The sequence below is a fragment of the Gossypium hirsutum genome, chromosome A06 (genome assembly GCF_007990345.1).
Source record: "Gossypium hirsutum isolate 1008001.06 chromosome A06, Gossypium_hirsutum_v2.1, whole genome shotgun sequence".
Lineage (NCBI taxonomy): Eukaryota > Viridiplantae > Streptophyta > Magnoliopsida > Malvales > Malvaceae > Gossypium > Gossypium hirsutum.
Genome location: NC_053429.1, coordinates 75,283,644 through 75,296,595, shown reverse-complemented (window position 1 = coordinate 75,296,595; position 12,952 = coordinate 75,283,644). Strand labels below are relative to the sequence as shown.

The 12,952-nt window shown below is 33.1% G+C and overlaps 1 non-coding gene across 1 annotated transcript; it reads left to right on the top strand.

Annotated features, from left to right (window-relative positions):
* Positions 1-347: 347 nt before the first annotated feature.
* Positions 348-454, top strand: LOC121231628 (small nucleolar RNA R71). The gene has a single exon (XR_005929684.1). It is a non-coding gene; the product is annotated as a small nucleolar RNA R71 (small nucleolar RNA).
* Positions 455-12,952: the final 12,498 nt, after the last annotated feature.

The window sequence follows — 12,952 nt, the reverse complement described above, 5'->3', positions numbered from 1 at the left end:
GGTTGGATTCGATGGGCATTCATAAAAAACATGATATTCTCCACAGTAAACACTTGCTTTTATTTCCTGCACTGCAGCTGGTCTTTTTAGTTTTTAATCATATTCATTAAAGATGGTACCTCAGCTATTAGGGAAGTAATCGCATCAAGTTTCATTACTCCAAAAACTCTTCTGTCAATCCCTACTCTGGTCGTTGAGTATTGATAATCATTGTTTGCTATCCTCTCTATAATTTCATATGCCTTATTATATAATTTATAGAGAAAAGTCTCATTGGTAGATGCGTCAACCACCAACTATGCGCATTCAATCTACTGTAAAACATTTCCATTTGTGTCTAATTTTGAAAACCTTGCATCGGGCATTTTCTAATTAACTCCTTGAATCACTCCCATGCTTCATATAATGTTTCATCCTCAACTTTCCCAAAGGATGTAATATCATTCCTTAGTTTGACATTCACGTTCGGAGGATTATATCTTAGTAGAAACCTTTGACAAAGTTCATTCCAAGATGCAATCGTACTTGACGGCAATGCATTTAACCATGCTCAGGCACAATCTCGCAATGAATAACGAAATAACTACAGTTTTAGGGCATCATCATGTATACCCTACTACTTGAACAAATCGTAAACTTTCAAAAAAATGTCTTCAGTGCAACTATGGATCCTCAGTAGGCAATTCATTAAACTGCCCTACTATTTTTAACATTTGAAACATTACTGACTTTAACTTGAAATGTTGAACCTAAATATGCGGCCTAACAATTCCTAGATTCAAATCATCTAAGATCAGTACTACATGTTCTCTAATGGTTCTGTCTCTTTCAATATTATTTGAGGAATATCAGTATCCCTTCCTTCCTGATGTAATGGCTCTTCTCTAACCTGATCATTTCTAATTCTTTACCATTTCTCGTAATTCTTTTCTCCTTTTTCTCAAGGTTCTCTCAATTTCTTGATCAAAAGAATACTTTTCAATTGAAAAAATATCTCTATTCATGCACCAACCAAAAATCCTAAAAACCAAAAAAACTAATAAAATTAAAGAGGTAATAACACATCAAATTTTTTTCACCAAAACTGTTGATACCCGGCAACGGTGCCAAAAACTTATTGCTTGTGAATGTGTAAGTATACACATTGAATCAGGTAATAAAGTGATGAGTGAGTATCATCTCCATACGGATCAAAATTGATTAAAATAATTGGTTATGCTATTACTATGAAATTGATTAATTAAACTATGAAAAAGAAACAGGTGACTAATTGATAAAGAAATGTAATGAATGGATTAATAAAATCAATTATGAATGAAAATATTTTAGGGCAATTAAAATGTTGTGACAATTCTCAAAGAATCAATACGAAAGAGTTTGTACTGTTGAATGATAAAGGTTAGAATTACTCGGGCTTATTTTTATAACATAATAATGCCATGGCAAAATCTTGACCGTTCTACTACTCAGGGACACACTATTGTGGTATGCTTCTTTCAAAAGCAACACCTTGAGCTATCATTCAAAGTTTTTGTATGTCTACAGAACTCAAAAATGATATCCAGATTTTTCTCACTGTCCATGTACAGATTGCAATTTTTACGTCTAGAGTGCTACAAATATTCTTTTGAATACTTGCCTGTGTCAACCAATTATAATCCAATGTAATTAATCTTTCCAGAATTAAATCAGATCTAATAACATACCATACAATCATCTATGTCTAGAGTTTACATACATGCATTTCAAATAATCACAAACTGAATGAAACAATATCCTACTCAAAATCAAACCATGGGCACCAAAGATAATAAAATTTCACCCAAATAATTCCAACTTAATGAGAATTAGCTCATGGGTTAAACATTCAAACCCATAACAAAACCATTCAACATCATTTTTTATATTCACGAATCACAAAGTTCAAATTAGAAAATAAAGGCAGAACTACAGGAAGCTTTCATTACTCTAGCTTTTACTCTAATAATGAGATTTGATGCAAAACCCAAGGTAGATTTCTCTTCCCCTTTCTTGTGTCTATAATTCTTCTGTTCTGTTAGCTGCTACCCTCTCCACTTTTTCTCTGAGATTTCACGAGAACTAGATGCAGAGAGAAAAAATTATTTTCTAATTCTTCTCCCTCTCCTAACTTTTCCTTTCTCTTTCCTTCTTTATAGGGTAGGCCTCTCCCTCTCAACACTCACCTTTTGCTTCCCCCCTTTTTTAGGGTGGCTTATCTAGTACAAGTATAGTTGGCTAAGAGTGACATGGATTGAGTGTTGTGTCATCTTCCTGGAATTACCATGGCATTTGTGTTGGCAATCTAACCAACATTTGGATATGGCAATATTTCACTTACTTCATTTTCCTACTTTTTTTCTCTTATCTTCTTCAACTTGCACTTGCCACCAACCACAAACAACATCTTTCTTCCCTAATAATAAAAGTAACAAATAATAACATTTATAGCACAATTCAAGCTTTGTTATGTAAAGATCTAAAAATATCTAAAAATGCAAACATATTTACTTAATTAAAAACAATGAATTCAATCTAAAGGCTTACAGTATAACTCTTTTCAAGAGTTATCAACGGCAAGGAGGTGAGGTAAGCTTGGTCAATTGTGACCAAGTTCATTGAATCATAGCAAATAGGAAAGAATAAAGTGAAAGGAAAGAAAAAGGACATAGGAGCATAAAGAGGGATCATGTAAGAATTGTAAAAAAAACTATTTGAAAAAGGGAATCAACTTATTTGAGGAATCAAAGGGTGGACAGTAAACACTTAAGTCACATGGAAGAATTGTAAAAAAAATTAAATAGAAGAATGTGAACATTAAGACTTGAACCTTGGACCCTTAAGATAGTTAAGAAGTCTCTAAAACACTAGCCTACACATTCCCTTGTTCTCTTTCTTGTGCACATTTTAATAAAAATATATGGGATGTGAATCAATTCATCCAACTCATATTCAAATGGTAAATTACATTTCATTTTATTATGTTCAATTTCTCCTTTCAATGATTGATTTCATGTAGCTAATGTATATATTCTTTTCATTTTTACACATATAAGAACTTAAAACATATCATATCATATAATGTTCATAAATAACAATTGCAATTCAATTAAACATTTAAACATTTAAACATTCAAAGCTTTGTGTAACACATTCCATTGAAAACTTAACACCATATAACCATTTCAAGTATTGCCCTTATCACAACATGATTCAATAATTTCCAAGTCAGTAAACATTTAAACATTTAGATATTCAGAGTTCATAATCTGCTTACTCCAATAAAACAATATTCAATACATAAGTCTAATGGATCTTTGTAAAAGTATTCAATACATAAAACAGCATTAGTACCCAAAAACCAAAAACCAAAACCCAAAACACTATCTTTTCCCAATGGATCTTTGTAAAAGTATTCAATACATAACTCCAGAGATAGAAAATGCTCATAAGAGCTAATCAGATACAGAATATGCAACAACCTGATTTAGACCCTAGTCGGAATGGTGGTTTCGGGACCACGAATTCGAGTAAAAAAAATATTTAAATATTATTTTTCGTGTTTATTATGTGTGAATTGTATGTGTGAAATTTTCGTGATTTAATTTTTTCATTTAGGTGCCCGATTAAATAAAAAGGACTTAATCACGTAAAGTGAAAATTTTGGTGGTTAAATATGTAGGGACTGAATTGAACTTGTATTATTAATATGAAGCATTTAAAGTGATATTAGACCATTTCATATATAAGTGGACAGTTTTGGACATGATATATATGGTTCACTAATTAATTTTGAAAGATTAAATCTGCAATATAATAAGTGATATGTATGTTATATTATTATACAAATTAAAAAGCCATGTTAAATGCTTATATTTTGACCAAAATAAAAAGAAGAAAGAAAAGAAAAAACAAAGCTAGGTATTCGGCCATTGTTGGTTCAAATTCACGGTTAGTTTGGTTACGGTTTTTGACAATTTTTACGTTTTTGAGATCATTGCTTCTAATACTATCCGAACCATGCTAGAATTTCTGATTTTGATGAATATTTTGAGTTATGCCATTGATGAATATTTTTGTTTTGTGATGTTTGATGATAAATTATGAAAGATATGTTTTGGATTATATGTTTTGTATTGGAATTTTTGATGAATTTGAGTAATTAGGGCTAAAATGTAAAAATAATAAATTGAACTAAAATGCAAAATAAATGAAATGTGTGTATTTGTATGTACTAGAGGAACATTCGGCCTTAGTATGTTACATGGAGATTTGGAGTATTTTGTGTTTTATGTAATTAGGACTAATTTGTAAAAGTATAAAATATCAAGGGTAAATGGTAATTTGCCCATTTATGTGTTGTTTGATTAAATTGAATGAAATTGTGTTTGAATGAGATTAATTTGAAATTGTATAGATCAAGAACAAAAGAAATCGGGCTTGGATCGGGGAAAAACAAAAATAGTCGAATAGTCGATTTACATTGTTCGTTGATATCCTTGGTAAGTCTTGAAGCAATTAAACATTGTTAATTTTGAATGTAACTTAATTTAATATGATGATTTGGAATTCATAGATTTATAGTAAAGTTAGCCGAATATGATTAAGCATCGAAATAATGTATTTGAGTTTAAATTGACTGAGTTGTAACATTTGAAAGTCCATATGAACTATATGGAATATCTGAAATTTTTGATATATGAATTGTTATAAGACAGCTTTATAATAGTGATATTCAGGTTTTGAGCCTAGCAAGCCTTGTGTTGGTAAATTTAATCAGACTTTATGCCTAGCAGGCTTATTGCTGGTGTATAAAAAAAATTAGACTTTGAGTCTAGCAGGCCTTGTGCCGGTGTGATATACAGGCTTAGGCCTAGCAGGCTTTACGCTGGTGAACTATTATAAGTATATGCTTAAGAGACTTATGCTGATGTGGTAATTGAATACGTTAAACGAGCTAGAATGATCAGGTACGTGATAGTTGGTTACCTATTTGAAAATAGGGTGAAAGGATTTCTTTATATGTGACGAAAAAGGATTCACAAAGTTGTTGTAGTATATGTGTTAATATGCGAAATATATTTGGCCTTATAGTTTTATATGATGTAGTGTTAAAGTTTGAGTGATGAATTTATGTCTATAAATGTATATGTATATTCGGTTATATAAGACAATATGGTTTTGAAATTTGGGAATATATTGAAGATGTATACATGTATATTCGACCAAGGAGAAATTGTCCTATGAAAGAATATGTTATATATGTATGGAATTAAAAGCTTAAAATTAAATGTGTTTACAAATGCATAAGTTAGTAATTGAGATGTTATTATGCATTAATTGTCTAATTTGCTTAAGACTTACTAAGCTACAATAGCTTATTGTGTGTATGTTTATTCTTTGTTCCTATAGATTTTGGAAGTTAGTTACGGGCTCGGGGATCATCAGTGAAGTCATCCACACTATCTTTAATCTTTGGTGTTTTTAAAAGTCTTATTTTGAACTTATGGCATGTGTAGGCTAATATGTATTTTGTTCAACCTTGGATATGTATAATTTAAGCCATGCGAATATGGCTTAATTTCTAAGTTTGAATTTGGTTATGTTTAGTCAAGGTTTAATCCGTGTTGGTTATAATGTTATATGCTATGAATGAATGGTATATGTGTTTGGTGTTATACATTTTGGAAATGGCTTGATAATGGTTGGTGAACTTGATTGTGGTTGATGAGTCGGTCATGGTGTATATAAATTTTCACAAGTATGGTTAGATGATTCGATTTTGGTTGGGTATAGATATATATGAAATTTGTTGTTATATTTGATATAGGTGTTAATATGTGAATGAGCATTAGATGATATATATATATAAGTTCGAATATGGTAAGGGTTTATCATGATATGTTATATCTTGTAAAGGTCTAGTAATTTGGCTTAACAGAGGAACAAGATGCTGAATGTTTATATATGTATATGTGTATGTGTGAGTAATCAAATGATGCTTTTCATTATGATTCGATTTGTAATGGAAATGTATATGCATATATTATTCTTATGTGATTTGTAAAATAGGTACATTTAATGAAGATAAATATTGAGTCGGTATTAGGTATGTTTTGTTAGTAAATTGCATATTGAATAAGTAACAAGTATATATATATCTATTTTTGGGTATGTAATTGGTAAACTTCTAGTTTAAGATTGAATGGTGGAACTGATATGACTTAAATGTTTAATGAAATATTTGTGATAATTTGTGAAGTTGATAATGCCATATATGCTAAGGGATAAAATGCCTTGTGATACTATTTAATTGGCTAAATATGCGCACTTATAGAATTAAGAAATATAATGTTCGATTTTTATTTATTGGTATTCGCTTATCAATAAAGTGATGAACTTGTGATTCGTATATACAATATGTTTTACAATGTATGTTTAATATTTAATTAGTTATATGCTCTACATGTGTATATGAATATGATCTGTGTTAGCATGTGAATGTTTAGAACTGTACTTATGTTTAGTAATGCCTCGTGACCCTAGTCCGATGATGGATACGGGTTAAGGGTGCTACATTTTATTGGTATCAGGGCTACGGTTTAGTCAATTTTAGAACTAACGTAGCATATGTGAGTCTAGCTATACATGCCATAATATTTGTTGCTATAGTATGATGATTTCTGACATTTGAAAATGTGTTTTCGTATAGTACATGGATCCCGACAGAGCTGTACCTGATGATGTTGAGAGTGTATCTCCTGCTCCCGTGCAAGGGACAGTGCCAGTTGAATCTCGACCGATCTCGAGTTGCCATGAGGGGGAGGCTAAACAAGCCTTCTATCAAATGATGAATGATTGGTTTACTCAATATTTCTGAATTAATTCGGCTACACAACAACCTCCACCCCCGAATAATTCATCTCTGAAACCTGTGGTACCTCCGATGATTGATCCGATGAGATTTAACAAGCCTGCTGTTGATAAAATTAGAAAACATGAGGTTGAAGAATTTAGAGCTACTGATGATGATGATGCTGAGCGAGCTGAATTCTTGCTTGATAATAATATCCGTGTGTTTGATGAGTTATCTTGTACCCCAGATGAGTGCTTAAAATGTGAGATATCCTTGTTACGAGACACCGTATATCATTGGAGCAATATATTAGTATCGGTGGTTCCAAAAGAGTGACTGACCTGGGAATTCTTTTAGATTGAGTTCCGTAAGAAATATATCAGCCAGAGATTCATTGATTAGAAGCATAAGAAATTTCTCGAATTAAAATAGGGTCGTATGACTGTGACAGAATATGAGCGAAAATTTGTGAGACTGAGTCGATATGCCCGTGAGAGTGTTTCAACTGAAGCTATCATGTGTAAAAGATTCGAAGACGGTTTGAACAAAGACATTAAATTGCTGGTTGGTATACTTGAAATCAAAGAGTTCGTGGTACTTATTGAACGAGCATGCAAAGCCGAAGAGCTCAGGAAAGAGAAAAGAAAAGTTGATTTTGAGCCAAAGATTCCCGTAAAAGATCATTGGGTAAGACTTTTCACTCAACATCAAAGAAGTTCAGAGATGATTCTAGTCGATCTAAGGATACTACGGGCTTTTCTAGACGAGATCGAGACCAACTCCCTGTGAGTTCACGAGCCACTTCGATAGCTAGTGTTTGCAATGTTCGATAGAACAGAGTCGATTATAAGCATTGTGGTAAATGGCCTTCTGGAGATTGTAGATTGCATGACCGGTCTTTTTTTAAATGTAGATCGATGGATCATTTTATCCGAGATTGCCCGATGTTAGCTGAGCAAAACACTGTTCAAAACGTAAGGCTGAGTAATATGTCATTGCGGGGCAGACCACCCATGTATTCAAGTAATGTAGGTGGTAGTCAGAGAGGGACAAAAGATAAGCAGTTCGATTTGAGGTTCATGCACCTACCAGAGCATATGTTATACGCGCTCGCGAGGACGTTTCTTCCCCAGATGTTATTACCAGTACTTTCACTCTTTATGATAGTAGTTTTATTACATTGATTGATCCCGGTTCGACTCATTCTTATGTGTGTGAAACATTAGTATCTAGTAAGACTTTGCCTATTGAGTCTACTGAGTTTGTGATTCGAGTATCGAACCACCTGGGCCGGTGTGTTCTGGTTGATAAAGTATGTAAAAATTGCCCATTGATGATTCGAGATTCATGCTTTCTAGCCAATTTGATGTCGTTATCTTTCGATGAGTTTGATATAATTTTGGGTATGGATTGGCTGACTTTCCATGATGCCGTTGTTAATTGCAAAAGAAAGACCATTGATTTGAGATTTCAGAACAACGAGATTATTCATATTGAATCTAATGATCTGAGTGGTTTACCAGCAGTAATATCTTCGATGTTAGCTCGGAAGTATGTGAGAAAAGGTTGTGAAGCTTATTTTGATTATGTGGTTGATAATAAAGTGACTAAAAAGAAGATTGAATCCATACCTATTGTGTGCAAGTATCCGGACGTGTTTCCTGAAGAATTACCAAGTTTGCCACCTGTCCGAAAGGTAGAGTTTGCTATTGAGTTAGTACGGGGACGACTCCAATTTCAATAGCTCTGTATCAGATGACACCTATTGAATTAAAAGAATTGAAATCTTAGTTGCAAGAGTTGACAAATAGAGGTTTCACGCGACTGAGTTTTTCTCGATGGGGTGCACCAGTTTTATTTGTGAAAAAGAAAGACGGAACTATGAAAATGTACATCAATTATAGACAGCTCAATAAGGTGACTATAACGAATAAGTATATGTTTCCACGAATTGATGATTTGTTTGATCAGCTGAAAGGGGTTAAAGTGTTTTCGAATATAGATTTGAGGTTCGACTACTATCAGTTGCGAGTTAAAGACTTTGATGTGCCAAAAATTGCTTTCCGAACGAGGTACAAACATTATGAATTTCTGGTTATGCCTTTTGGACTTACTAATGCACCTGCTATTTTTATAGATTTGATGAATCGGTTCTTCATACAGTATTTGGATCAGTTTGTGGTTATGTTCATTGATGATATATTGATCTACTCCTATGATGAAACCGAACATGCTGAGCATTTGAGACTTGTGTTATAGACTTTGCGAGAAAAACAATTCTATGTGGAGTTTAGTAAATGTGAGTTCTGGTTACATGAAGTTAGTTTTTTGGGACATGTTTCAGTATCAGGTATTCGGGTTATCCAAGTAAGATTTCAGCAATACTCGAGTAGAAACCTCCATGAAACATTTCTAAAGTCTGAAGTTTTTTGGGACTTGCTGGTTACTATAGACGATTTGTGAAAGGGTTCTAGATGACTGCAACCCTGATGACCAAACTTCTGCAAAAGCATGTTAAGTTTGAATGGTCAGAAAAGTTTTGATCAGTTGAAAGCCCTTTTGACCGAAGCTCCAGTGCTAGTCCAGCCAGAATCGGGCAAAGAATTTGTTATTTATAGTGATGCATCTTTAAATGGTTTGGGCTGTGTTTTAAAGCAAGAAGGCAGAGTTATAGCTTATGCCTTGGGACGGTTAAAGTGGCATTAAAAGAACTATCCGACGCACGATTTAGAGTTGGCAGCTATTGTGTTTGCATTAAAAATATGGCGCCACTATCTGTTCGGTGAAAAATGTCATGTTTATTCCGATCATAAAAGTCTGAAGTACTTGATCACTGAAAAGGATTTGAATTTGAGACAGCATCGATGGTTAGAGTTGCTAAAAGATTTTGAGCTAGTGATTGACTATCATCCGGGAAAGGCTAATGTTGTTGCTGATGCTCTAAGTCGAAAATCCCTGTTTGCTTTGCATGCAATGGATGCACATATGGTTATGTCAAATGATGGTGCAATAATAGCCGAGTTAAAAGCAAGACCATTATTTATTCAGTAAATTTGCGAAGCTCAGAAGACCGATAATGAATTGATAGTATAGCGGGCTCAATGTGATTCGAACGTTGATTCAGAATTTCAAATGGATGTCGAGGGATGTTTGCGGTTCAGAAATCGAATATGCGTTCCGAGAAATATAGAGTTGATTCAGATGATTTTGAATGAAGCTCATAACAGTCGGCTATCTGTTCACCCGGGTAGTATGAAGATGTATAATGATCTGAAACAACATTATTTGTGGCAAGGTATGAAATGAGACATTTCTAACTTTGTATCGAAATGTTTAGTTTGTCAGCAAGTAAAAACCGAGCATCAAGCACCTTTTGGATTGTTTCGGCTAATTACGATGGATTTTGTATCTTGTTTACCAATGACACCAAACAAGAATGATGCCATCTGGGTTATTGTGGATAGATTGACTAAATCGGCTCACTTTGTTCTGGTTCAAACAAATTATTTAATAGATAAACTTGCTGAGTTATACGTTTCTCAGATTGTGAGACTACACGGAGTACCTATTTCTATTGTGTCGGATAGAGATTTGAGGTTTACATCGTGGTTTTGGAAGAAACTGCAAGATGCGCTAAGTACTAAATTACATTTTAGCACTGCTTTTCATCCCCAGACAGATGGTCAGTCCAAGCGAACCATTAAGATACTTGAGGATATGTTGAGATGTTGCATTCTCGAGTTCGAAGGTACATAGGAACAATATCTACCTCTGATTGAATTTGCGTATAATAACAGTTTTCAATCGAGTATTAAAATGGCACCTTACGAGGCTTTATACGATCGTAAATGTCGTAGACCATTGTATTAGACTGAGCTCAGTGAAAATAAGATACATGGGGTCGATTTGATCAGAGCAACCAAACAAAAAGTGAAAGTGATCCGTGAAAGTCTGAAAGTAGCATCAGATCGTCAGAAATCATATGCAGACTTGAAATGTAAAGATATAGAGTTTCAGATCGAGGATAGAGTGTTTTTGAAAGTCTCACCATGGAAGAAATTACTCCGATTTGGTCGTAAAGGAAAATTGAGTCCGAGATTTATTGGGCCGTATAAGGTTATAGAGCGTATCGAGCCGGTCACTTATAGACTGTTGTTGCCACCTGAATTAGAAAAGATTCACAATGTATTACATGTTTCAATGCTTCGTAGATATCGATCTGATCCTTCACATGTGATTAGTTTGACCAAAGTTGAGATTAAGCCCGATATGACGTATGAGGAAGAACCGATTTGTATTCTGGCTCATGAGGTTAAAGAATTGTGAAATAAGAAAATTCTGTTGGTTAAAGTATTGTGGCATAAGCATGGTGTTGAGGAAGCAACTTGGGAGCTAGAAGATGCAATGAGAAAACGCTATCCAAACCTATTCATCAGTAAGATTTTCGAGGACGAAAATCCCTAAGGTGGGAGAGTGTAACAGCCTGATTTAGACCCTAGTCGAAACGGTGGTTTCGGGACCATGAATCTGAGTCAAAAAATATTTAAATATTATTTTTTGTGTTTATTATGTGTGAATTAGTATGTGTGAAATTTTCGCGATTTAATTTTGTCGTTTAGGTGCCCGATTAAATAAAAAGGACTTAATTTCGTAAAGAGTATAATTTGGTCATTAAATATGTAGGGACCGGATTGAACTTGTATTATTAATATGAAGCATTTAAAGTGATATTAGACCATTTCATATATAAGTGGACGGTTTTGGACATGATATATATGGTTTACTAATTAATTTTGAAAGGTTAAATGTGTAAAATAATAAATGATATATATGTTATATTATTATACAAATTAAAAAGCCATGTTAAATGTTCATCTTTTGACCAAATTAAAAAGAAGAAAGAAAAGAAATAACAAAGCTAGGTATTTGGCCATTGTTGGTTCAAATTCAAGGTTAGTTTGGTTACGATTTTTGATAATTTTTACGTTTTTGAGATCATTACTTCGAATACTATCCGAGCCATGCTAGAATTTCTGATTTTGATGAATATTTTGAGTTATGCCATTGATGAATATTTGTGTTTGGTGATGTTTGATGATAAATTATGAAAGATATATTTTGGATTAATATGTTTTGTATTGGAATTTTTGATGAATTTGAGTAATTGGGCTAAATTGAAAAAATAATAAGTTGAAAAACTAAAATGCAAAATAAATGAAATGCATGTATTTGTATGTACTAGAGGAACATTCGGCCTAAGTATGTTACATGGAGATTTGGTGTATTTTGTGTTTTATGCAATTAGGACTAATTTGTAAAAGTATGAAATATCAGGGGTAAAATGGTAATTTTCCCATTTGTGTTGTTGGATTAAATTGAATGAAATTGTGTTTGAATGAGATTAATTTGAAATTTTATAGATCAAGAACAAAAGAAATCGAACTTGGATCGGGGAAAAACAAAAATAGTCAAAAAGTAGATTTACATCGTTCATTAATATCCGAGGTAAGTCTTTAAGCAATTAAACATTGATAATTTTGAATGTAACGTAATTTAATATGCTGATTTGGAATTCATAAATTTATAGTAAAGTTAGCTGAATATGATTAAGCATGGAAATAATGTATTTAAGTTTAATTCGACTGAGTTGTCACATTTGAAAGTCCATATGAACTATATGGAATATCTGAAATTTTTGATATATGAATTGTTATGAAACAACTTTATAATAGTGATATTCGGGCTTTGAGCCTAGCAAGCCTTGTGCTGGTGAATTTAATCGAGCTTTATGCCTAGCAGGCTTATCGCAGGTGTATAAAAAAATCAGACTTTGAGTCTAGCAAGTCTTGTGCCGGTGTGATATACAGGCTTAGGCCTAGCAGGCTTTACGTCGGTGAACTATTATAAGTCTATGCTTAAAAGACTTTATGCTGATGTGATATTTGAATACGTTAAATGAGGTAAAATGATCAGGTACGTGATAGTTGGTTACCTATTCGAAAATAGGGTGAAAGGATTTCTTGATATGTGACGAAAAAGGATTCAGAAAGTTGTTGTAGTATATGTGTTAATATGCAA